The sequence below is a fragment of the Anabrus simplex genome, chromosome 1, assembly GCF_040414725.1.
Source record: "Anabrus simplex isolate iqAnaSimp1 chromosome 1, ASM4041472v1, whole genome shotgun sequence".
NCBI lineage: Eukaryota > Metazoa > Arthropoda > Insecta > Orthoptera > Tettigoniidae > Anabrus > Anabrus simplex.
In genome coordinates, this window is record NC_090265.1 from 1,778,137,133 (window position 1) to 1,778,161,899 (window position 24,767).

The window sequence follows — 24,767 nt, forward strand, 5'->3', positions numbered from 1 at the left end:
AAATTGGCCCGAGTTGCACAACCTCTCTACTCACGATCCAACTTGCCGAGTATCACAATAGTGAGTTGGGAGATTGTGTGGTAGCCCCGGCCACCCACCCGACATGAGTTGTGTCGGCCCGCCCGGCCCAACAAGCGCACACATCAACCAGGGTTCCTGCAGATCGAGCCGAGCGGATTGGATCCTGTGTAGAGACTTTCAGTGTTAAACGAAAAGTTACTGACGCAATGCGATTCTCAGTACTCAACGCAACTCTCCGTATATCAGAATAGTGTAAAAGATTGCAGTGAAACAGACGAGAACCCGTCATAATTGTTAAATAAATATGTGAAGTGAGGAACATGCCTGGTAAGTGAAGCTCAATGTGACGCTTTTTACGGCGTTTGTTAGTGCAGAGGAAAGGTCGCTGGTTATCGACCAGGAAATATGGAGTTCGAATACGGTATCGTCATTCCTTTTACTGGTCTTCGTTAGTTCATTGTGTAACTGAACCGTACTAAGAGTATTTGTATTTCCACTCCGAATGCTTGCAATGAACACGTAGTTTATTATAACTGACCTCTAGAAGGACTTATATCAGTGTAAATATGCTAAAGCGGGAAACACCCTTGGACTATTAACCGTGCTCATGCGATACCAGTTATCTCCGAGGTATCGTACCCACCAGTCAAGGTGAAAACAGGAGTTCGAATGCTCTTGCACGCATCGCTCTTGTTAAAGCTTATAGAATGATCGATATTCATTGCGAAATCTGGTATTGTGCTTTCGGTTACGTTAGGACTGTTTTAGACATGACGTAATACCTCGTCCAGTATCCATTGGCTTGAACAACTTGTCGGAGCCGATGTGGAATTAAATCAACAAGCTTCCTAAGGTATTCCTCGTCGAGGGCGATCTCCTCCCATGTGTCCAACATAACAGCCCTCAAAACATCGTGCGACCACGGAGGAGCATGTGGCCAGTTTGTCTTTATATGGCGTTTCCATCTCGTCCTCACACGTTCAATGGGGTTCAAGTCTGGAATTCGAGGGTCTCAATTGAACAGTTCAACGGAGTTCCGGTCAGGAAACCAGCACTGAACACGACTGCTCCTGTGGATTGGAGAGTTGTCTTGCACGAACGGTGTCACCTCATCTGGACCACACTCCGAACCATGACATTCTGTGTCCAAATATTGGTCCGATGTTAGACGGTCCATGAGACAGCAGACGATCCCCTAACACGACGCAGCTATCTAGCCACTGCAAAAACACTGGGATATTTTGTGGCATCGGGCTCCATGTGTCGTGTAAGCATCAACTGCCCCAACCTCCATCGAACTGAAAGAAATCTCGTCAGAGAAGATGCATGATCCCAATTACGATTTAACTCTATCTAGGCAAAGGCACACCGGTCTGCCATCTGTTCATGGTAGAGAGAGAGATAGAGAGAGAGAGAGAGAGAGCTTTCCTGCATTGAAATCCGACTTTTCGTAGTCGTTAGAGACTGTGTATGGACTTTCAGGAAAATTGGTTTCCTGCATGAGCTTCTGCTAGGTGCAGCAACCCAATGTACAGCGGAGTGTAGCTGTATCTGAAGCGCCTGGTACATTAAACGGCAGTTAATTTCTGTTTGCCTTATTATCGAATAAAACTAAAATACCAGTCATACAGCGGGTCCTTTAGAAGTCCGTACTGGCCACCGGCCTTAATCAGAATAGCAGTAATATATTCAGCCCTTCCGGTAAAATATCATAAATTTGGTTGCCCTACTCCTGGGGGAACGAAATTTTGAACTTATTTTGCTATTCGCCACCCTGGCTCATTGTCCAGCCATCTCTCCCTCCATGAATTAACCTGGAGCTCACTTCCGGTACTTTTCCAGAAGTCACGTTTCTAAGTTCTTCGACTGCATGTGAGCGATTCGAACGCACGTTCTTGAGGGTGACACAAGGATATATTTACCGATTAAACTATGTAAACTCCCACCAAACTGACCAAATATCGCACCCACGTTGCCAACCCCTAAAATTTAAAAACCGTACAGACATTCAAAATAAACCGTATTCTTTATCATTTCGGAAACCTACTTCAGGAACTGGAAACTTAAGCCCAGCACCAATAAAACGGAGATGTCTTGTTTCCATTTTAAAAATCACTTTGCAAATTGAACGTGCGTATCTGCGGAAGGAGAATTCACCGCAACTGGAACCCAAAATATCTTCGAGTAACCTTGGATCGAACACTATCATACAAGCAACATCTGATGAACTTCGCACAGAAAATTAAAATACGTAACAACATCATTTATAAGCTTTGTGGAGCTACCCGGGGCTCTTCGGCAAGCGTTTTACGATCTTCAGCTTTAAGCTTGGTATATTCAAGTGCTGAGTACTGCAATCGCACAAGACTTATTGATACTCAATTGAATTCCACTATGCACATAATAACTGGCACAATTCGATCTACGCCAACTCATTGACTCCCGCTTTTATCTGGAATAATGCCATCTGATTTACGCAGATCCACCATTCTCGTCAAGGAATTCATTAAATCTTAAGTAACCCCGATCTACCTGTACATGAAGATCTACGAACTATCAACGAAAACAGATTACGTTCACGCCATCCAACTTTACGTAACTCCCTAGACATGATCGCTAGAGGCTATAAGCCAACTATAAAGTGGAAAAATGGTGGGCACGTAAAACATGGTCTGCTCTGAACAGAATAACAACAGGCCACGGCAGATGCAGACAGGCATGTGTTGTTTAAATGGAACAAGTTACCGACACCCGCGTGTGACTGCGGAGCTGCACGACAAACCATACACCATATTGTCGGAGAGTGTGAATCGCGAGCATACACAGGCAGCAAAGTGGATTTTCTGATGGCAACTCCAGAAGAATTACAGTGGATCAATGATCTTGATATTCAATTGTAAGGAGTCTTTCCTTGTTCATTGTTTTCCTGTTATGTAAATATGTATATAATTTATTTCTGTATTCAACTTGATTGTATGGGCCATACGCTAAATAAATAAATAAAGAAAGAAAGAAATATCATAAAACCGTAAGGCACTAATATTCACCCAAATACACTAAAATTCATTAAAAATACGTGCAATAAAGTAGCAATAACATCAAATATGAATACATAACTGAAACTATTACTAGAAGTAAGAAAATACAGCATGTACACTTTGCCCTTTCTTCACATGTTGGATCAGGACACAGCCACTTATATACTATCTCTATTCTCCCACGACTGCCTGTACTTTTGTTTACTTCTGTATATATTAACAGAAAGTTTTTGAGTGTCGAAGGACCTGCTTTATTTTTGGAATCAGAAGTTAACTGCATCTTTACTTATTTAACATTCAAACTAAACACCAAATAAAATAATATATACAATAGGGTCCTTATGGAAATAAACGAAACAAGGGAATTGATCAACACTGTAGAAACGAGGAGAACCAAATTCCCTGGCCACACACTTCGACATAACACATTCCTCACGACTATGCTGGAAGGAAAACTGGGTAAGAAGGGAAGACGAAGGCCGAGGAAGAAGTATCTGGAGTCCGTGATGGACAGGCTTAAGTTGAAAAAAAATATGTTAACCTGAAACGCTGAGCAGAGGACAGAGAAATGTGGTTGCAGCGACAAGGCCTTGTCTTTAGGATATGATGATAATTAATACATAGTAAGCTAAACAACAAGAAATTGAAGCGCTGCACTGCTACATGTTTGGTGTTACACGACACTTCACACTGGTTAAGAAACGATTGACGGAGTTCGGAGTGGACTCATTCAAGAGTGTGACTGTGAACAAATATATTATGACTACGAGATGCACAGCTGAAGTAGGGTAATCCCGGCTGCAGAGTGAGACAGAAAAATCTCACGTGTCAGGCTATTCAGGCGCTTCATTGGTTTATCGGAGACCAGCTCAGAGGTGAATTTCAACATTGAAAGCTTGGGAATCTCCTGGAGAAATGGAGGCCGCATCATACTTGACCAGGAAATGAGGTACGTTCAAGCAGGAGAAAAGATAATTTTGCATACAAAATCTTAACATTTCCGTATATAACTCATACGGTTTGACATTAGTAGAGGGTTGGAAACCGTAAATGTACGCTTCAAACCGCACGGTTGGCAACGCTGATTTCGCACCGTGAAACTAAATATTTCTTGCAGTGCTTCAGCTACAATGTTCCTTCTGTCGAACTGAAATACTGACTATTCTCTGGAAATGAACCAAGGACAAAGAAAGCAAAAACTGAACTAAAATGTACATCTTTCGCATGTTAGGTCACGCATTTTGCAACTGATATGGCGAACACACAGCAGTGAAAGTGTCTTTCATCATGACATGTGGAGGCGAGTTGATCTGTTACCGCTTAGTCGGCCATTAATCTTCATTGCGAACGATACAGCTCATGGTGAATGTAAAAAACTGCGACACGAGGCGTCTGTTTGCGAGACCAAATGTCCTTTCATCTCTCTGGAGGCCTGACCAGGGTAGCATGAAACACTTGGCCTTTCCCTCTAAATATACGCTACGGAAAACTGGATATCACTCATGAAAAACGGTTGTATAGAGGGTTGCCTAGCCTAGGTAATACAGGCGTGTTCACTTTATACAGAAGAACGTGGGTTCCATTTCTCTCCACGAAGTTGAAAGATTTACAGACACGTTGCTCAGAGGCACTCTCAACATTCACCAAAAGATAAATCTTGGGGACTGAGCGAATTGGCTACGCGGCTTGACTACGTAGCTGTCAGATCGCATTTGGGACATGGCAGATTTGGACTCCAATGCCGTCAAATTTGAAAGTCGTTTTCCTTGGTTTTCGCATCTGCCAAATGCTGGGACTGTACCGTAATTAAGAACACGGTCGCTTTCTTCGCACTCCTAAACGTTTCCTATCCCATCGCCGCCATAAGACTAGTCTAGGGTGACTAACCCTCCTGCACTTAACGAACATGTCCTCCTTTTATAATGCTTGCCCACTGTCCGGCAGGCATTTATTATTTGCTATTAAATGTCTGGCTTTTTGTATATTGTGTTCTTAGTTATTCAGTTTCCTATTGCTTTCTCAGTTGCAAAGCTATTTTTGTTGAACTTCCTCCATTTCAGTCCATATTCTGGGTACCGCTGTCAGAATACGTCATTTAAAGGGGCCCATAGACGTGCAATATTATTGCCCAATATCGAGGTTTGTGCAATATAATTGATAGTGTGTGTTTAATATTGAAAGGTTGTGCAATATATTGTATGAAATCAAAAAAGTTTGAAATATATTGCGCAAATCGCAAAATACTGTGCCGTATATTGGCAGTATTGTGCAGTATCCCGTCCTCCCGCCAGCTGGTATCAACAAGTGGGGGAGAAGGTATCGTGATGGCAGTCAAACAGGTGGTGGAGTTTATCGAAGTATACCATGGCCTTCCGGCTCTGTGGGACGTAAAGAGCAAAGACTACAGCAATCGCGTTAAAAAAGATGAACAGAACGAGGTGCTTATTGAGAAATATCGCGAAAAATACTCGAACGGCGACAACCAAGAAGTTTTTTTAAAAAATCAGTTCTCTGTGCACAAACTTCCGGAAGGAAGTGTAGTTTCTTCGTGATACAGAAAAGAGCGTTCACCGAACAAAATACCGGCATGGACTGAATATATATTGCCACGCATATTGTACGTCTATGACCGCTTTGCACAATATATCACACAACCATCAATATTATCTCCACACGATTCTATTTATTGCACAAACCCGATTGTTGTGCGATAATATTGTACGTCTGTGGGCAGCTAACGATATATTGTACAATCCATTTTGCGCAATAATATTGCACGTGTATAGGCCCCTTTACTCACTAGGTTATTTGATGGGCATGCACTCTGATTTTGTCAGTGATGAAATCTTTCAATACAATCGCAAGTGCACCAGTCCTTTCATATACTCCCTCTCTTCCCTGAATTTCAGGTGAAGTAAGATTGTTATGATAGGATGGAAAGTAAATGTATGCCTCTCATAGTGAAACAGCTTCTGAGATCCCTCAGTGAAAATGGCGGCGAACACGTACAACATGTTGATTTGTATGAAATGTGCATTTAGTATCGATTAAAGTGGAGTAACAATAATGACTTATGTATTTCAATTGTATGAGACTTCACACTATGGAAAACATTAAATCTGAAGATGTTCTTCCTTGCCTCCAGCGTTTGTAATCGAAAGGTGTGGAGACAGTCGACTTTAAACTTTTCGAACAGTTTCGTAATGTTCTCTCCAGGAAGTTGAAAGATTTACAGACAAGTTGCTCAGAGGTACTCTCAACATTCACCAAAAGATAAATCTTGGGGTCTGAGCCAATTGGCTACGCGGCTTGACTACGTAGCCATCAGATCGCATTTGGGACATGGCAGATTTGGACTCCAATACCGTCAAATTTGAAGGTCGTTTTCCTTGGTTCCGAAATTGACAAATATACAACATTAATTAAGCAGCGATGTGAGATTTTCAAATCTAGGATTTTCAATTTAGCCCTGACATTGACACATTTCACTTTTGTTTCGCTTTTCCAGGTTGCAATGCAACCGTTGAAGATTGTTTTCCCTGATTAATACACAGTGATCAGAAAAAAGAAACCGTTTGCTGACCAGCTCGGTTAAGGTTACTTTGATGATGATGATGATGATGATGATGAAGAAGAAGAAGAAGAAGAAGAAGAAGAAGATGATGATGATGATGATGATGATGATGTTTGTTGTTTAATGAGGCCTAAATGTGAAGTCTGTCTTTAAAATTATGCCATGTGGAGAGTTTTACAATTATTTATTACAAGAGAAGTGTTCATCTTTGCTGTTAAAAGTGTGTGCAGTTCATAAGTATCAGCATAAAATAGCTACAGCTTCAGCATCTTCATCAACAGAACAATTATAAGGTATGGAACACTAAACTGTGTACTTAAAAACTGAAATTCCATTTGTTCTCCATTTTTTATCAAAAGCCCACCTGTTATTAAGACTCTGTCCTCCATTTTAAAATTTAAGAGTTGGTCACCCTAGACTTGTCTTAGTCGGTGCGACATAAAACAAATAGCGAAAGTAAATCTTGGGAGCAAAGACGGACCCGTATAGAACTAACCACTCTGTCACACTTGGTACCGGATAGGGGAAGCCTTTATCTTCGACTCCTCCAGAGGCCTGCATGGCCCCTGCAAAGATGGCTTTGCATTAAACTCTAGTAATAACAAGATATCCATTGTGACCACTGAAATTATATTATATTATGGACGATTCGTGCTACCATTTACGGGAACAATGCGTACAGTACAGTAAAATGAAATGTGCTTCGACATTATTCAATTATCAGTTCAATTAAACACTCACGGAAATTAGTAGATAGGCGGAAATCCAGACACATTATTTCGTCACATACCGTAATGTACCAAGGTGGGGATAGGCTACATTGTGACCACCTCAACGTATTTCTTGTTTTTTTGGGGGGGGAGGGGAATACTTTCATTTGAGATATTAGCATAGGAACACAACACGGTATTCAAATTCATAACAGATAATAAACAATTTCATATTTTTAGGACCATTTCTTTCTTTCTTTCTTTCTTTCTTTCTTTCTTTCTTTCTTTCTTTCTTTCTTTATTCATTTCTTAATCCGCTTACCCTCCAGGGTCGGGTTTTCCCTTGGACTCGGCGGGGGATCTCACCTCTACCGCCTCAAGGACAGTGTCCTGAAGCGTGACACTTTGGATCTGGGGCTACAAATAGGGAGAAGGACCAGTACCAAACCCAGGCGGCCTCACCTGCTATGCTGATCAGGGACCTTTTGTAGGATGGGGAAATTGGAAGGGATACACAAGGAAGAGGGAAGGAAGCTGCCATGACCTTAAGTTACGTATCATCCCGGCATTTGCCTGGAGGAGAAGTGGGAAACCTATTCGAGGATGGTTGAGGTGTCAATCGAACCCCCTATACTTAGTTGATCACCCGAGGCTGAGTGGACTCCGTCCCAGCCCTCGTACCTCTTTTCAAATTTCGTGACAGAGCCTGGAATCGAACACGGGCCTCTGGGGGTGGCAGCTAATCACACTAACCACTACACCACAGAGGCGGACTGCAGCTTCGAATATTCATTTTTAAGAATATTACTGTAATATGAACTTAAATGTAATTCTTATTTCTTTTTGTTCTAATTCATTCCTCGCTTTTTTTCATTTGCTGCCTTCCTACGCTGCTGTCGAAACCAACATTTTGTTGTGTAACTCACACCAAATCCGCTGAGTACTAATGTTCAATATTTTGCCCGCTGGCAGCAGGAAATGGAAAAGGCTGACGAGCATCTGAAGGTGGTGACGCATATAAGCCATCGTCTAGAACATTCCAAATCGTGTGAAAAAGTGACATGTCAGGGATATGAAATCTTTGATAGATGAGGTGGGAATTAATGTGATAATGGCATCTTATGGCAATTATCTCTAGAAAGTGGTCTTAACATAATAAATACATGAGGTCTCAAATCATAAATATTCATATCTATGAGACCGTTTGATATTTGAAGTTAAAATTACTCCTGTAATGGAATAGATGTCACATACAGTGAGAGACATAAGTATTCATACAGAGGGGTTATTATGGGAAAAAATATTTTATCAGAATTAATCATACAAGAGAACGTAATTAAGTAACGAACACTTGTTTATTAACATCTCGACTTAAACATATACATAAAAGAAATCAACACAAAATGACTCCTTACTAAATAGAAAAAACAACTCATTGGAATATCATTTTTACGTAGGACATAAGTATTCATACAAGAACAAACGTATGTGCTTTTCTATAAGTAACACCTCCACCAAATCATTTCTTAATACTTGGCATGGATTCCTTTGTTATGGAAGACTTGTGTAAGCCGTTTTGGCGTAGAATATACCAATTTCCTTATTGTTTCGTATCCAATTGTGTTCCATTCCTGTAGCAATAGTTCCTTTGACCTTTGTTCGCTGGTAATGTCATGATTCCTTACTCTTGTCCCCAGCTCGTTCCACAAATGCTCGATTATACTGATGTCTGGGGACTGAGCTGGGGTTTTCAGGGTGTGTGGTGTATGATAGAACAGCCAGAGACGGATAATTTCGGCAGTATGTTTGGGATCATTATCATGCTGGAGATAGAAATTGTCCTCAATGCCCAGTTTGCCGGCACTGTTCTGCAAAGTTTCCTTCAGTATGTTCAGGTAACCAAATCTGTCCATAATTCCAGGGTTCTCCTACACCTGCAGTTGCCATGGAGCCCCATACCATTGCTCCACCTCCTCCGTGCTTCACAGTAGCCTGGATAATTTTGATGTCCGGCTCAGTATTAGACTTTCTCCAGACCAACACTTGTCCATCATTGTGAAATATATTAAATTTACTTTCGTCACTAATAATACTCGGTCCAAAAATCCATTATCTTTTCCTACATACTCATTGGTAAAACTGCAATATGGCTATTTGATTTTTCTTACTAATGTAGGTTTCCTTCCTGGGGACACTAGCTTTATACTCCGCGCGTTGAAGGATTCTTATGATGGTTCTACTCGTGGTTTGTGTACCATAATATTCTTCTACATGGGCTCCTATTTCCGTCGCTCTTATCTTAGGATTTTTCGTGACTGTTTTCACTACCATCCTCCTTTCCCGAGTCGTAATTTTGTATGGTCGGCCTGCTCTTGATAATGATTGGACCAACCTATTTGGGATTATGAAGGTTATCGCGATCAGATACCGATAACTAAGAATTACCCACAATCTGTATAAAAATCAGTCTGCAGTGATAAGAATCGAGGGATGTGGAAAAGAAGCAGTAATTCAGCAAGGAGTGAGGCAAGACCACAATTTGTTCCCCCTCCTCTCCAATGTTTGTACAGAAAAAGTGGTAAAGCAAATCAAGGAGGAATTTGGAAAGGGAATCACAATCCAAGGAGAAGAAATCAAAACCCTGAGATTTGCTGATTATATTGTTATTTTATCTGGAGAAAATGCTGAATGTTATGGACAGAGTCTTGGAGAACGAGTGGAGCTGTGGTCAGGTGATTCAGTTAATATTACAATGGAAAATGAGGTCTTAAAGGAAGTAGATGAATATTTTTACTTGGGTAGCAGAATAATGATGGCAGAAGTAAGGAGGACATAAAGTGCGGACTAGCACAAGCAAGGAAGAGCTTTCTTAAGAAAATGAATGTACTTAGTTCGAACACTTATATAGGAATTAGAAAGATGTTTTTTAGACTTTAGTCTGGAGCGTAGCATTGTACGTGAGTGAAAAATGTGGTATTATAAGGAAGACCGTTATATTCCACGGTCGTTACCGATCGTCTGAAAATATATACAGTAAATACCCTAGCTTGTCTTCGGTAATGATTATAAACAAGTTTTACAAAGTGTTCAAATAGCTTATTGTAAAAATGGAGAAGTGAGAACTTTAGCAATTATTACCCGGGTATGCTGGTGTTGCATTTCTGACGGGAAGTTCTTGTCCAAGGATATTCATGATGTAATTTCTGAGACCAATTGACAGAACATCGACAGAAGCACGTCTCAACAGACGTAGCTTTACGATTTACAGGGCAAGATTTGTGGTATATTTTCTTCCTGGAATCGAATCTTCTGTATTAGAGAAATAAATAATCTGGGCACTGACTGTAGTTAGATCCAAAAAACCACACAAGACTTCTAAAGGCCATCTGTTGTTTACCCTCTTCACGCTGTAGTATTTTTTCCTCCTGTCAACAACATCAACTCCTCCTTTCGTAAAGTTGTAAAATGTAATGATCTCTGGCTTGTTGGCATCTCCGGTCGCTGGGTCGATGGTGTCATCATTATGAAAAGTGGACAGTATAAGAGCATTTTTTTTCTTGGGAACGTATGAAACTAACAGGATACTGTCAGGTTCCTTGCCGAATGCAAACATGCTACTTCCAACGGGTCTGTTCTTGACATTCAAAAAGTCTGGTGGCAATTGAGGTTTGTTTTTTTCTTACTGTGCCAACTATTGTCATTCTATGGCGAGTGAAAAGGTCATTGGCAAGTGGAACAGATGTGGAACAGCATTTCATCAATAGGTACGTATTCCCCAGGTGTATAGCTTGAAATACTACTACTGACGAAGCTATCAAACATTTGTCTAATAGGGGTCGGGTTGTCAATTATCGTGCGAGAATTTCGAGTACGTTTTTCATCAAACCGAATAGCTCTGTACAACTGGTGAAATCTTTTTTCACTCATGACTCCTCTGAAAAACTTGGGAACTGTACCATTAGTTTCCTACATTTTTGATGTGTTTAGATGATTGCCTTTCTCCATACCCTACCTATATAAAACACCAATAAAGGCTAATAGTTCATCAACATTGGTTTGTGGGCGTTCCTTTTCACCACTTTTATAAGACCTGGCCATTTCAGGAAGCTGGATATTTGTGAATGAAAAACTTTCCAACAATCTACAACTGTTTTACAATTTTTTGCATTACTTTTGACACCTGGTATTTTGGCTTATAGTTTCTCTTTTCTTATTTGTTTGTTTGTTTGTTTGTTTGTTTGTTTGTTTGTTTGTTTGTTTGTTTGTTTGTTTGTGTACGTACCATTTGGTATATTTATCTTTACCAATGTACTGAAGTCCAGAGGGCTGCGTTATGGCTGTAGCGGATGGACGTTTCAACTTTTTCCGTTGTCTTGAGGGCTGCACTGTGGTTCTTTCGGGTGCAAAAATCCCAGGTGACTGCGTTGAAGATGCGGAGGGTATTGGCTGAAGAATTTGGGTTTCAGTGAGTTCTGTATCAGTATCACTTTCCGAATCATTGGATTGCTCCGTATCAGTCTGATGCGTGGAATGTTCAGTAGGAGCACCACTTCGACAGTCAGAAGCAAAGCCTTGTTCGTCACCATCAGTAAATACGTCGTCCTCTTCTTCAATCCAGCTCAAAATAACAGATTCACTAGGCTTATTAGCCATTATAACTTCACTGTGACACTTTTCACTAAAACATCACACCAGCACGGAATGCCCAAAAACTGTGACGTCAAAGGTATCGAGGCTAGATTGCGCCTAACACTGCCTGTGACGCGACCGATATCCTAGTGAGGCGCGGACTAACACGCCAGATATAACGCATTTCCCCCTCTCCTCCACGTGACATGTGTGCGTGAATCATCGCATAACGAAGCAAAACATGTGACTCATATACTCATATGAGAATACCTGGAGTTTGAAAAGTTTGAGTCTTAAACCAAAAAACTTTTCTTTTTTGTTAGGAGCTACCTAACAACGATACCGATGGCGGGTTAAAATTAAGCAATTTTGAGTGTATACGTTTTAAAATATTCTCATTTTCATTCGTTTGACTGTTTCCTTAAAGTCCGCTAAACACGTTCAATTCGGCTTGTCAGTTAGAATCGACAAATTTAACTGACGTACTGAACCCTTGAACTTACCATTCCATCGTTGGTCGGCCACGGCTGCTATAGTAGAACAATTTAGAACTCTTAAATCTTGGGTCGTTGCGGGAATAAATTCGGTCACGATCTTAACCAAACGATGGGGTTCAGAAGAAAGCCTAACTACTTGAAATGAGGAGCAAAAATGTGCTTACTAACTTTTATTTAAACTGAAAGAGCACGATAACATCGTTAATTTAAATATGCATTCTTGCCACAAAACATAAAAACATTTAATTATTGATTTTTGAAAAGTTCCTAACACAGTCACATTACATAACGTCACTTCGTTTCTTCCAATGTCGAAGAGTTGCTTCAGAGAAGCTAATATGTTAGTGGACAGCGAAACTGAAAAACTGAAAAAGGGAAGACCTGAAAACCGGGCACCTATCATTCCAAACGAGAACTGAGAGTTAATCCACACGATCCGTGGAAAATCTGACTTTCAACAAGTAGAACGCCTGATTTTCTCTTAATTAAGGTTATCCACCAGTCAAATACCCTTCACGGATACGGAACATCCGCCGAATGGACCCTTAATCGAACCAAACTGACTATCAGTTGCTTTGGATAGGTTGCGAAATATTATAGGAAAGCATGGTGTTCACTACAAGTTAATGGCATCATTCACAATTGAAATAAAATTCCACCATGTATTTGTCATTCATGACACCCTTAAGTGATAAGGTAGTCCCGATGCTAAACGTGCATCACCCCAAACAACTGTTCGGAAGGAACCAACAACAACATGATCCGGGAGGATCTTACGTTAAGTCGTTCTAAAGGAACAAAACTGCGAAATGCAGGAAACACTTACTAATCATGCATTTGGAAGAAATGCCAAACACTGAAGTTAATCAAAAAGTGAAAAGTCACTTGAAAATATTATTATTGAACCGATTTTCAGGTTGGAAATGGGTTTATTATGCTTAATAAATTTACCAGTCCACGCTAAAATTTACTACAATTTTAAGGAATTCTTTCCCTTGACAACAATGCTACCAGTACAGATCTCTCTATTTACTGTCTGTCCCAACACACTACTGGTAAAGTGATTACTTACTTATTCTAACTATGAATACGAATGAAAATACGACAAGATTAAAATATAAAATAAAATTACTGGCTGACGAATCGAAACCGCATTCGCAACTCAAGTCTCATTCTAAAACACTGAGTGTCAATAATGCACACTATCAATGAAAACGGACGTCAAGACGAGGAAACAATAAAGTCCGTAAAAAAAAATAAATTAACATCTCGAAGTCATACAGCTTAACACGCACGAAGAAACACAGTAAAAATATAATCTAGATCGGGTCGATGTCCCACACTTGGACAGCCCTCGTTTGTCAACAGCAGTCCCGTTATCTCAATGAGAGCTTCGCATAGACCCTCTACAATAAATCATATCGCACTGTAATGGCTACCTTCAACCAGGCCACTTCACAAAAGAAACAAAAGAAAAAAAAAATCTAAACTGAGACTTGAGTGTGTACAGCTACCATCCCAGACCTATCGTCGGGCTCACTTGAAATCTGTACACCCTAAACCTAATCAGTATATACATGATGCCTTCCAAGTCCTATCGTCGGGCGTGACCTAGGACGTCTCATCATCAATGACTCCAAGAATAAACACGTGACGTCCTAAATCTATCGTCGGGCGTCAAAGTGGGTCGTACTACGTCTCCCTTAACATATCAGGCGAAATGCAATTCTCAAACAACTCTGATATTTAACACTAGATTTTGTCAAACAAATACGCACGACGGAACCCACGTCTCTATTATCAACTCCATGCAAGTCGAAATACAGCAAGTGTCTACCTCTCGAAAAAATACAGTAAGTGTCTACCTCATTATAATATGTGAACTCAAAAATAACTAAACGTGACGAACGGTTCTCCACCTCGAACACAATCTCAGCCTGTGCACTGAAGTATTAGGGAAGCAAATGAAAATTCCCAACACACGGGTACCCTTTTAGTGGACGCCTTCAAAATAATAATCATCACCATCGCATTCGAAATTCTCAGATCGCCTATCATCAATTCCAACCATCTTATCCATGACCTCCCCAATGAACAAATTAAATATAACCCAACCGTGTGTCCAAAGTGCTCTCTGATCCTGAAGATTGTTCGTTCTCTTATCATCCATGCGGGCTTTACGTAACATAGATCACTGGATGTGTACTACCCAGACTGTAACATTTTACAAGAGTCGTTTTCACTTGGAATCTTTCTATAAATTCACACCATAGTCGTCTCAAATTCGGATTGATTGCGGAAAACAATACAGCCTGTTTCACACAGCCTGTTTCTAAATACTTCCTCTACAAAAATACAACTTGTCTCAACACACTTTCTCCTCGCTTTATCCCAGCGGCATTACTTCCATCTCATCTCCACGTACGTATAAATCCATCGCTTTCAATCCCTTTTCCTTCACGACCCTTTTTCACACTTCGATCCCCTGATGAAAACGACAACCATCATTGAACACATCTCTTACCTTACTATTATTAAGACTTCCGGACCTCAAGAATCCAAGAGCACACATCGACCTTTCGCAATACTGGTATACACGATGTCTCAAAAATTTCCTTCCCATTAATGACTGTGACTCTAACAAATTTTATTGACATTATCTAAATATGCTTACGATCCTTGTAAAAATAATTGGTTAATGCAATTTGACATAGGAGAATTTCCTCATCCCGCGGTAGACATTATTATTATTATTATTATTATTATTATTATTATTATTATTATTATTATTATTATTATTATTATTATTATTCAACATTTTTGAATACAACTGACACCTGAATTTACGATATTCGCCACGACAAATTTACACTTATAACGTTCACAAATCCGCACTTTGAATGATATCTCAACTCAACACAAAATTTTAAGCGTCGCATTTTACCGTTCTTGACATGAACTTTACACACTGAAAAATTTCACACGCTGACCAAAATTTACAACGCCTTTCGCCTGATAATTACGAATATCACCCGACAATCATCTGGAAATTTTGTTTAGGACAGACAGTAACTAACCAACTAACTACAACATAATATAAAATAGACAGACCTGCACATTGGTGACATTCTCAGCATTCTGATTACATCATCCCAGCAACCTCGTACTTAGCCACTCATTTTCACAAATAACATTTCCATTTTCAAAATTTCACTCATCCAAACACTACCCTTCACACACACGAGATTAAAATTACCATAAATAATGCACTTTCTTTGTAACTTGCACCACGAACTTCCCTCGTTCTGCAGTCGACTCTAACTGTCTGATGCGCTTCCCAGAGTGGTTTCTCTCCCCGTTGTTTCAATAAGAACAGGTGTTCGGCCGATAAGGGAGTAGAACTATTTTGAATCGCTTCCCCCAGACCTTCTTCACTTACAAGAGTACAGGAAATGATAAAAATAAAATCTGCTGTGTAATTTTCAACCAGCCTACACCTTCCCAGTTCGTCTGCAAACGTTCACAGTTTCTCCAATCACTTTTCTTCTTAACTAATATATGGACTTTAGCCACGAACATGTATTGAATTATTGTCGGTCAATCTGGCGCGAATTTCTAATGACGACGGGCACGAGCTCCCGCGGCTTCAAGTTCCAGATCGACACTGAAAAATCTACGGTGGGGGGGTTTCTTTTATAATTTCCAGAAGGACGCTATCCCCTCTATAAGGCTTGGTTGTGAAATCTGCCAAATTTGCTTCTAATAGACCAATTTTGATAAGATTTGTCCCAGAACTCCGGACAGACTTGCACTTACGTTCGATGTTAATTTTATTTTTTTTCTACACTCACAACACGAGAAATAAATTGTTTCTGCCCGTGCGTTTCGCGCGTTTTCTTCTGCCCACGACCTTGGCACGTGTAACTAGCTCGCTGTTCTCACGCTAACACACACTTAGGCTTAACTGCATCTAAAATTGTCCCTGGTGTCACTACCTTCACAGAGGGTGTAGGAATAATTTTGCTTATTTATTTCTTCCTTTACTATCTTGTCAAAATCCCTCGTTGTGCAGAATTCATTAATTTAGAAAATTGTCGGGCACTCGAGTTCCACCGAGGTGTCCCGGCAATCCACGAGCTCGCCTTGCGGGAACCTTCCCACGCAACATCGGGCTCTTGGGAGCGCAAAATGGCTGCCCTCAAACATACAGTAGTTCCTGAATGCCAAATAAATATTTGAGAAAAATGAAAAATTTTCTCACCGTAGAATTATGGGTTCAGTACCAATCACATACACACTTTCAGTTTGGTGTGTCAATTCGATGTGATTAACTCCAAAATTTGGTCGTGCTTATGATTCGGAAATTGCAACTTAATATTTTCGGACGATGAGCTTTTACTGATGTATGGTGCAGTGGCTTGTGTAATTGTGAAAAGAAGGCGTCAATTCAAGCGGAATGTGTGGGTTGCGGATGAACGAAGAAAAAAATCTAGATCTGCTGTCCCGTGCTTCTACGTTGATAAAGGACACTGATAACGAAGATTCGGACATCATTGGCACCTCATGATCCATCAGGAATAACAATTGATCGAAGTACCATAGTTTAGGTACGTACCCAACGTCTGCACTCATTCCACTAACCAAACTGTCTGCTTTACACAGTTCTTTACGAAATGCAGTTTTCAAACTGTTTATCTTCTTTGTCATTAGTGTTTTGTTGGCAAGAGGATCGATCTCTTTAACTTTTTGTACGAGCTTGTTATAAGCTGCCTCACGTTTCACTTTATGATAATCTTTAGAGGTAAATAAATGTAAATAAAAAACTACTTTAGCAAAGCCTGGTGTCACTTGAGAAACGGCTATCAATGTAGTGACTATGCACACGGTAAAAAATACGCGGCACACTTGCCAATCACTGGTGCGCATGAGCAGAACAGCAGATGTGAGGAACTGAACTGACGGAGAGGCATCCAGGTCTTTCTAGTTCCCGCCCTATACGCAATTTGCGCGTGCGTGGGGAGATTCTTAACATGCGTCTGTATACCCACATCTCAAATGCTTCTATACCGCTTTTCACTGGAGTTTAATCCTGACTTAAACAAATAGGCGGAGCACCTTGCCGTTGCATATGGACATGCACGTAGTTGATTGGAGAAGCAACCGTCGCACGAACTCGACTGTGTGCGAGCTCGAAGAAAAGTAGTACGTCGCATTAATTTTATTTTAGTTTATTACTTTAGAAAGTTTGTAAGAGTACGTAATCGAATTAAAATATAGTTGTCATATATACCGGTATATGTATGTGCTTTTTTTAATTTTAAAATAGTGATTAAATAACGAGAAATGGAGGCACAAGGCGTGGTGTAATACACGAAGTCTCCTCGTATTGGGGTAAAGTCCTGAGCTGTACAGCGTGGAGATAAGGTGTTTCATCTTGCAACAGCAGTCGTGTAGTATTCAACTATTCATAGTGAGAGAAATGGAGCAAGAGATAGGACCATCGCATGTAGTGAAGCACAAAACAGGAAAATCGCTTAGAAGTGACCATAGGCCTTGCATTGTGAATGTGTTCAATAAACTAAGTGAACAGAATCCAGGTTTAGTCGTTTATTCAAAAGTTCACATCTTCGCACTGTTGTCGTATGTGATGCCCAGCCCTCTACGTACGAACACGAGACGTTGACGGGGTGGAGGTCAGTTCTACACGCTCAGCGAATCACAACTCTTTCTTTGGCGGAGGCATGGACATACTATGTTTACATCAGGATTAAAGTCTCGTGAAAAGACATATACCTTTTATTGTAGTGGTTGCAATCAGTATCCACGTTTCTAACACATCACGATATCAAGATTCACATAAAGCTGGAAGCTTGCTTTGTTCTTGATTGTTTATACATACCGGTATATCTGTTATAACTTGTAGAGTCCGGATTATTAGGTACTCATATGTTGGAATGCAAACTTACTTAAGCCAGTAACAAGTATACACTACACTGCACAACGGTTGTGCTATGTGATATGCATAGATATTAGGGGTAAAGCCTATAGAACTCTTTGAATTTATGCTACTCTTCCTACATCATGGTACAGCGGGTTGCATGACACTTACTACAAACCAAATTACTTTGCATTCTAACCTATTACGAACTAAAAATCCGAGGTACAGTTATAAGTGTCTGCATCTCACCAAACACAATAAAACCTTCGCACATAGCTTTAAGATGGCCATCCAATTCGTGAAGCAAAATATGTAACATTATTTAATTATTCTAAACAGGACAGCTAGTCGGAGAGTAATGGACTGTCACAACTTCCTTCATGAACAGATTAGAGGCCTCTGAAATGTGGTTACACAGGAGAATGCTCAGAATAGCCTGGGCAGATTTTGCAACCAATAATGAAGTGTTAAAAAGATCTAGAGTTGAGCGTGATCAGTAAAACATCATCAAAGCCAGGAAAGCAGCTTCTTTACACCGTGTTCTACGAGGTAGATCTACACGTCATATTACAAGGAAAGAGGACCTGGTAGAGCACCGATGTGATGGCTCCAAAACATCAAAGACTGGACTCGTATCAACAACACTGAACAACTACGGGTGCTTTCTTTAGCGTGATCGCCAACCTCTGGACGACCAGATATTTATTATTATTGTTATTATTATTATTATTATTATTATTATTATTATTATTATTATTATTACTGGCAAATAAATAGCAATTGGGAAATATCCTAGTGGCAATGGTCACTTACAGTAGTTTGACAATAAAGTAAAGCTAAAACATAATTACTTAATAGCAACAACAAAAGCAACTCTAACATCAAGAGCACAACAAGCAATTCCATGGAAAGAAAATATTACAAGAATTACTACTAAATCCAGCATCATCATATATAAATTCACACACAAATTACTGCATTACCAGTGCTTAACACTACGGCTTACATACTACATGGCACTTAAAGGAGAGGAAGAAGAAGAAGAAGAAGGGACAAATGCAACTCTTAGTCATGATGAGATTTATAAAACTTATTAAAAGGAAATACAGTATTTACAATTCTGAATTTTGCCTGTCCCAACGTATTCAGCGCGTGCTATCTTGTCGCTGACGGCTCGGAAAAATACCATGACCGTTGCTATCTCTATTGCACTGGGAGATTGTCTGAAAGTGATTGATAACACGGAGCCTGTGGGCGGGGCAGACGTGCCTCTACAACTCAAATCTATAAATCAGAGCTCTGATAAATGTGCAGATACTCTTTATAATCTTCATCTAATTAGGCCTAATCTATTTTAGTATCGTGCTATCAGACAACTTCTCCAAACTTTCACCGATTAGAAACGAAATGATGACTTATTTCTTTACATTCCTGTATGAGGGATAAACTGTAGCACAGTGGAAGAAAGACTTGAATACAGATGATGTTCCAACAATTACTTGGTGTGAGTGACGAGTAAAATGCACTAAAAAGGACAGTCAACTAGGATCGATGAAGTATCAAAATGATACAAGGTGGTGGGCATGTCTGGTTCCGCTATCCGCTGTCGTGAGAAATATTTACTGTGGTTTCTCATTTCCCTCATTATAAGATAAAAAGCTCGGACAGTTCCGTTTATAGCTGGCATCACATAATATTCATCCGTATGTGCTCCATGGCTAAATGGTTAGCGTGCTGGCCTTTGGCCACAGGAGTCCGGGGTTCGATTCCCGGGAGGGTCGGGAAATTTAAGCATAATTGGTTCATTCCGCTGGCACTGGGTCTGGGTGTATGTGTCCCCTTCATCATCATTTCATCCTCATCACAACGCGCGGGTCGCCTACAGGAATCAAATCAAAAGACGTGCATCTGGCGAGCCGAACTTGTCCTTGGGCACTCCCGGCATTAAAAGCCATACGCCATTTCATTTCTTTCGTCCTTAAGTCCTACTTCACATGCAGCCACATTGTGACGCCTTCAGTATCTTCTAAATGTCTACCGAGTTATAGGGTTAAAGTGTACGGAAGGGCAAAGGGCGTTGCGCCTCAAAGAAACACGTGTCCTATCAGTCTCAAGTGACGTGCCAGGAAGACCACACCGAAGATCATGTAAAGTGTTCCTCTGTAAAATGGATGGAGTGATAAAGTGAACGGTTATTTGCTAGATGCAATCAATCAATCGATCGATCGATCAATCAATCGATCAAACAATCTATCTATCTATCTATCAAGCAATTAATCAATCAATCTATCTATCTATCTATCAAGCAAGCAAGCAAGCAATCAATCAATCAATCGATCAATCAATCAATCAATCAGTCACCACTGATCTGTATTTAGGGCAGTCGCCGAAGTGGCAGATTTCCTGTTGGTTGTTTATCTAGTATTTTTCTAAAATCATTTTAGAGAATCGGGAAATTTTTCGAACACATCCCTCGGTAAATTATTCCAATCCCTAACTCCCCTTTCTATAAACGAATATTTTCCCCAATTTGTCCTCTTGATTTCCAACTTTATCTTCATATTAGCTGATGTACCTGTGCTTCGCTACGGGATTCTCAGAAAGACTGTCTTTGTGGTTTTCTAAGTGAAATCAACATAGACCATTACAATAAACGTCAGTAGGAATCTTGCGATTAAAAGCAGTGCTATCATAAAAACACTCGATCAAATGAAAAACCGCACATTTTCTCACTTTTAACGAACAGTACTACGGTGCCGATATAACAGTCCAAAGTCCCAGTGCTGGAATGACCAGGCCCCAGACAGCCGTGAACACTCCTTTGCTATTCTTAGAAGTGAAGCTTCCACGGTGTGAAGAATTATTTAATTTAATTTCCGGGTTGAACCGTGTTGTACTTGTACGCATATCACGTACAGTTTGCCGACGTTTCGAATACATTGCAGTATTCTTTGTCAAGGCGACTGAAATACCCCTACTCGATCCGAGGTAATCAGTCTCCCAGGCAGAAATTACACTACTAGAATGGCCTTGATCTTGGCCTTTTATATCCTAGCCTTTCTGGCTGACGTAAGCCCTGGCTGTCTCGCGAGACTTCTGGAAAGTATATGTCACAGCCAGGTAGTGGGGGCTTGCCCGCGCTGTTATGTAATGGGGTTGCGGCCCGTGTGTTTATGTTGTGGTCTGTATGTCTTAAACTATGAATGATAGGCATCCAGGAATTACTGATTTTGTATCCTTCTTCTAAATTTATGTTGTTCGGATGTTTCTTGATTTCGATAGCCTCGCGGATTTTCCTTTCCAGATTCCAAGGGATAGCTGCTAGGATCTTGGTCTTGTCAAATGATATTCCGTGCCTAGTTTCGTAGGAATGCTTGGAAAGGAAAATCCGCGAGGCTATCGGAATCAAGAAACAGCCGAACAACATAAATTTAGAAGAAGGGTACAAAATCAGTAATTCCTGGATGCCTATCATTCATAGTTTAAGACATACAGACCACAACATAAACACACGGGCCGCAACCCCATTACATAACAGCGCGGGCAAGCCCCCACTACCTGGCTGTGACACATACTTTCCAGAAGTCTCGCGAGACAGCCAGGGCTTACGTCAGCCAGAAAGGGTAGGATATAAAAGGCCAAGATCAAGGCCACTCTAGTAGTGTAATTTCTGCCTGGGAGATTGATTACCTCGGATCGAGTAGGGGTATTTCAGTCGCCTTGACAAAGAATACTGCAATGTATTCGAAACGTCGGCAAACTGTACATGATATGCGTACAAGTACAACACGGTTCAACCCGGAAATTAAATTCAATAATACTCCTTTGCTATTGTTTATGTATGCGAGCACACTGCTCATTCCAATCCGTGCCTCAGAGTAGGGATTGAATAGCTCGAATGCTATGATGAACCAGTGTGTTACGTACCAGCAGTATCAGAAAATGTATGAACCACAGGAATGGCATGCTGAAGAAGAAAGTTATCTAACTCCCCAGCTACTTCCTGCCAATATTCAGGCGGGATGTTATACTCGGTACGACCGGGCGAGTAGGCTGTGCGGTTAGCAGCGCGCAGCTGTGAGCTTGCATCCAGGAAATAGTGGATTCGGACCCCACTGTTGGCAGTCCTGAAGATGGATTTCCGTGGTTTCCCATTTTCACACCAGGCAAATGCAGGGGCTAAACCTTAATCAAAGCCACGGCCACTTCCTTCCCACTCCCACCCATTCCTATCCCATCGTCGCCATTAAGACCTATCCGTGTCGGTGCGACGTAAAGCAAATTAAAAAAATACTCGGTACGCAACAGTAATCCCATCTACCGGAAATGAGTGAAAACAGAAGGCACAAAGCACGGCCGACTTGATGCGTCGCTCTAGCTAGCGACTTGATGCGTCGCTCTAGCTAGCTGCTTACCGGCCTTGACAATCGGGTCCACGCACTGTAATCGGAGTAGTTACACAGCTCGACACGTGGCGCTGGCGGCCGACCTATTTGCGGTAGAAATGCATATTTCTTTATGGAAAATATATTGACTTTGATTGCGGATTTATCGTAATTTATAGTTATGGAGTATGTTAGATAGGTTAATACTGTTAAAATGATTAATCCTAAAGGTTACTTTCGTTAATATTTGCCAAAATGATGTCGTGAAATGAAACTGCGGCGAGATGACTTAGTCCAGCTGACGTTCTGATATTGACTCTGATTGCCGATGTATCTTAATTTACGGAATAAGATAGTATGTTACATTGACTAATATTGTTAAAATGATTCATCCTAAAGGCTACTTTCATTGATATGTGCCAAAACAACGTCGTGAAATGAAACTGCGGATGATGGAGTAGGCCAACTGACGTTCCTTAATTGTGAGGAATAATAGTAATCGTTTTTATTATCATGGCATTTAGATACATAGCAGAACTTATTACAATACTTTTGTCTTCTGATGTTAATATTGAGATTAAGAGTCATTGTTCAATTATAGTTTTAAAATTCTTTAAGCGCTGCTCTCAGGAAGGGGGCTGGACAAAACAGAAAAGTCTTACATTTTCCATATTCGTTGTATGCATAACATAAATATTTTGACTCAAACATGTTTAAATTTTAATTTCAATATATATAGTTTCAGATTACATTTCATTCATTCACTAGAATATTAAATACCGGGCAAGTTGGCCGTGCTAAATTCAGACAATTTTTACTTGAAATGCAGTAGGGTGGAAAAGGTTGGCCGCGCGACGTGCAGCTGTGAGCTGTGTTCTTGCATCCGGAAGATAGTGGGTTCGAACCCCACAGTCGACAGCCCTGAAGATTGTTTTCCGTGGTTTCCATTTTTCACATCAGGCTGTACCTTAATTAAGGTCACGGCCGGTTCCTTCCCACTGCTAGCCCTTTCCTATTCCACCGGGGTCATAAGACCTACGTGCGACGGTGCGACGTAAAACAAATAGCTAAAAAACAGAAAAATTTTAAATAAACATTCAGTACGAGAAAAGTATTTTGAGTAAATAAATTGTAAACTGTTCTCTGCTCGATAATGATCATGATGATGATGCTTGTTGTCTAAAGGGGCCTAATATCTATGTCATCGGCCCCATTGCTCAGGTAACAACACTTCATGCGTTGGCCTTACCGTCATAGCAGTAGTGATTCTTACTTGTCAATGTTTAAATGTTAAAGTTCAGATTATCTTGGATAAAAATGTGTTGTGTTGCTGTCATATAGCAAATACGACACCGCCTAAAGGATTACTGTATAAAAGAACATTCATGGGGAAAAATACCTGATTAGCGTGATTAGCTGCCACTCCCGGAGGCCCGGGTTCGATTCCTGGCCCTGCCACGAAATTTCAAAAGTGGTGCGAAGGCTGGAATGGGGTCCACTCGGCCTTGGGAGGTCAACTGTGTGGAAGGGGGTATCGATTCCCACCTCAGGCATCGTCGAAGTGGTTTTCCATAGTTTCCCATTTCTGCTCCAAGCAAATGCCGGGATGTTAACTAACTTAAGGCCACGGCAGCTTCCTTCCCTCTTCTTTGTCTATGCCTTCCAATTTGCCCATCCCCAACACAAGGCTCCTGTTCAGCATAGAAATTGCGGCCGCCTGGGCGATGTACTGGTCATTCTTCCCAGTTGTATCCCCAGTCCCGCAGTCTCATGCTCCAGGACACTACCCTTGAGGTGGTAGAGGTGGGATCCCTCACTGAGTCCGAGAGAAAAGCCAACCCTGGAGGGGTAAACAGAGTAAGAAAGAAAGAAAGAACGAAGGTAAATACCCGAAATAGAAACGGAAAACTGAGATGAGAGTGCTACCTGCTTTTAGCCACTCCGTAGTTTTGTCCTGTTCTACAGAGAATTCGTG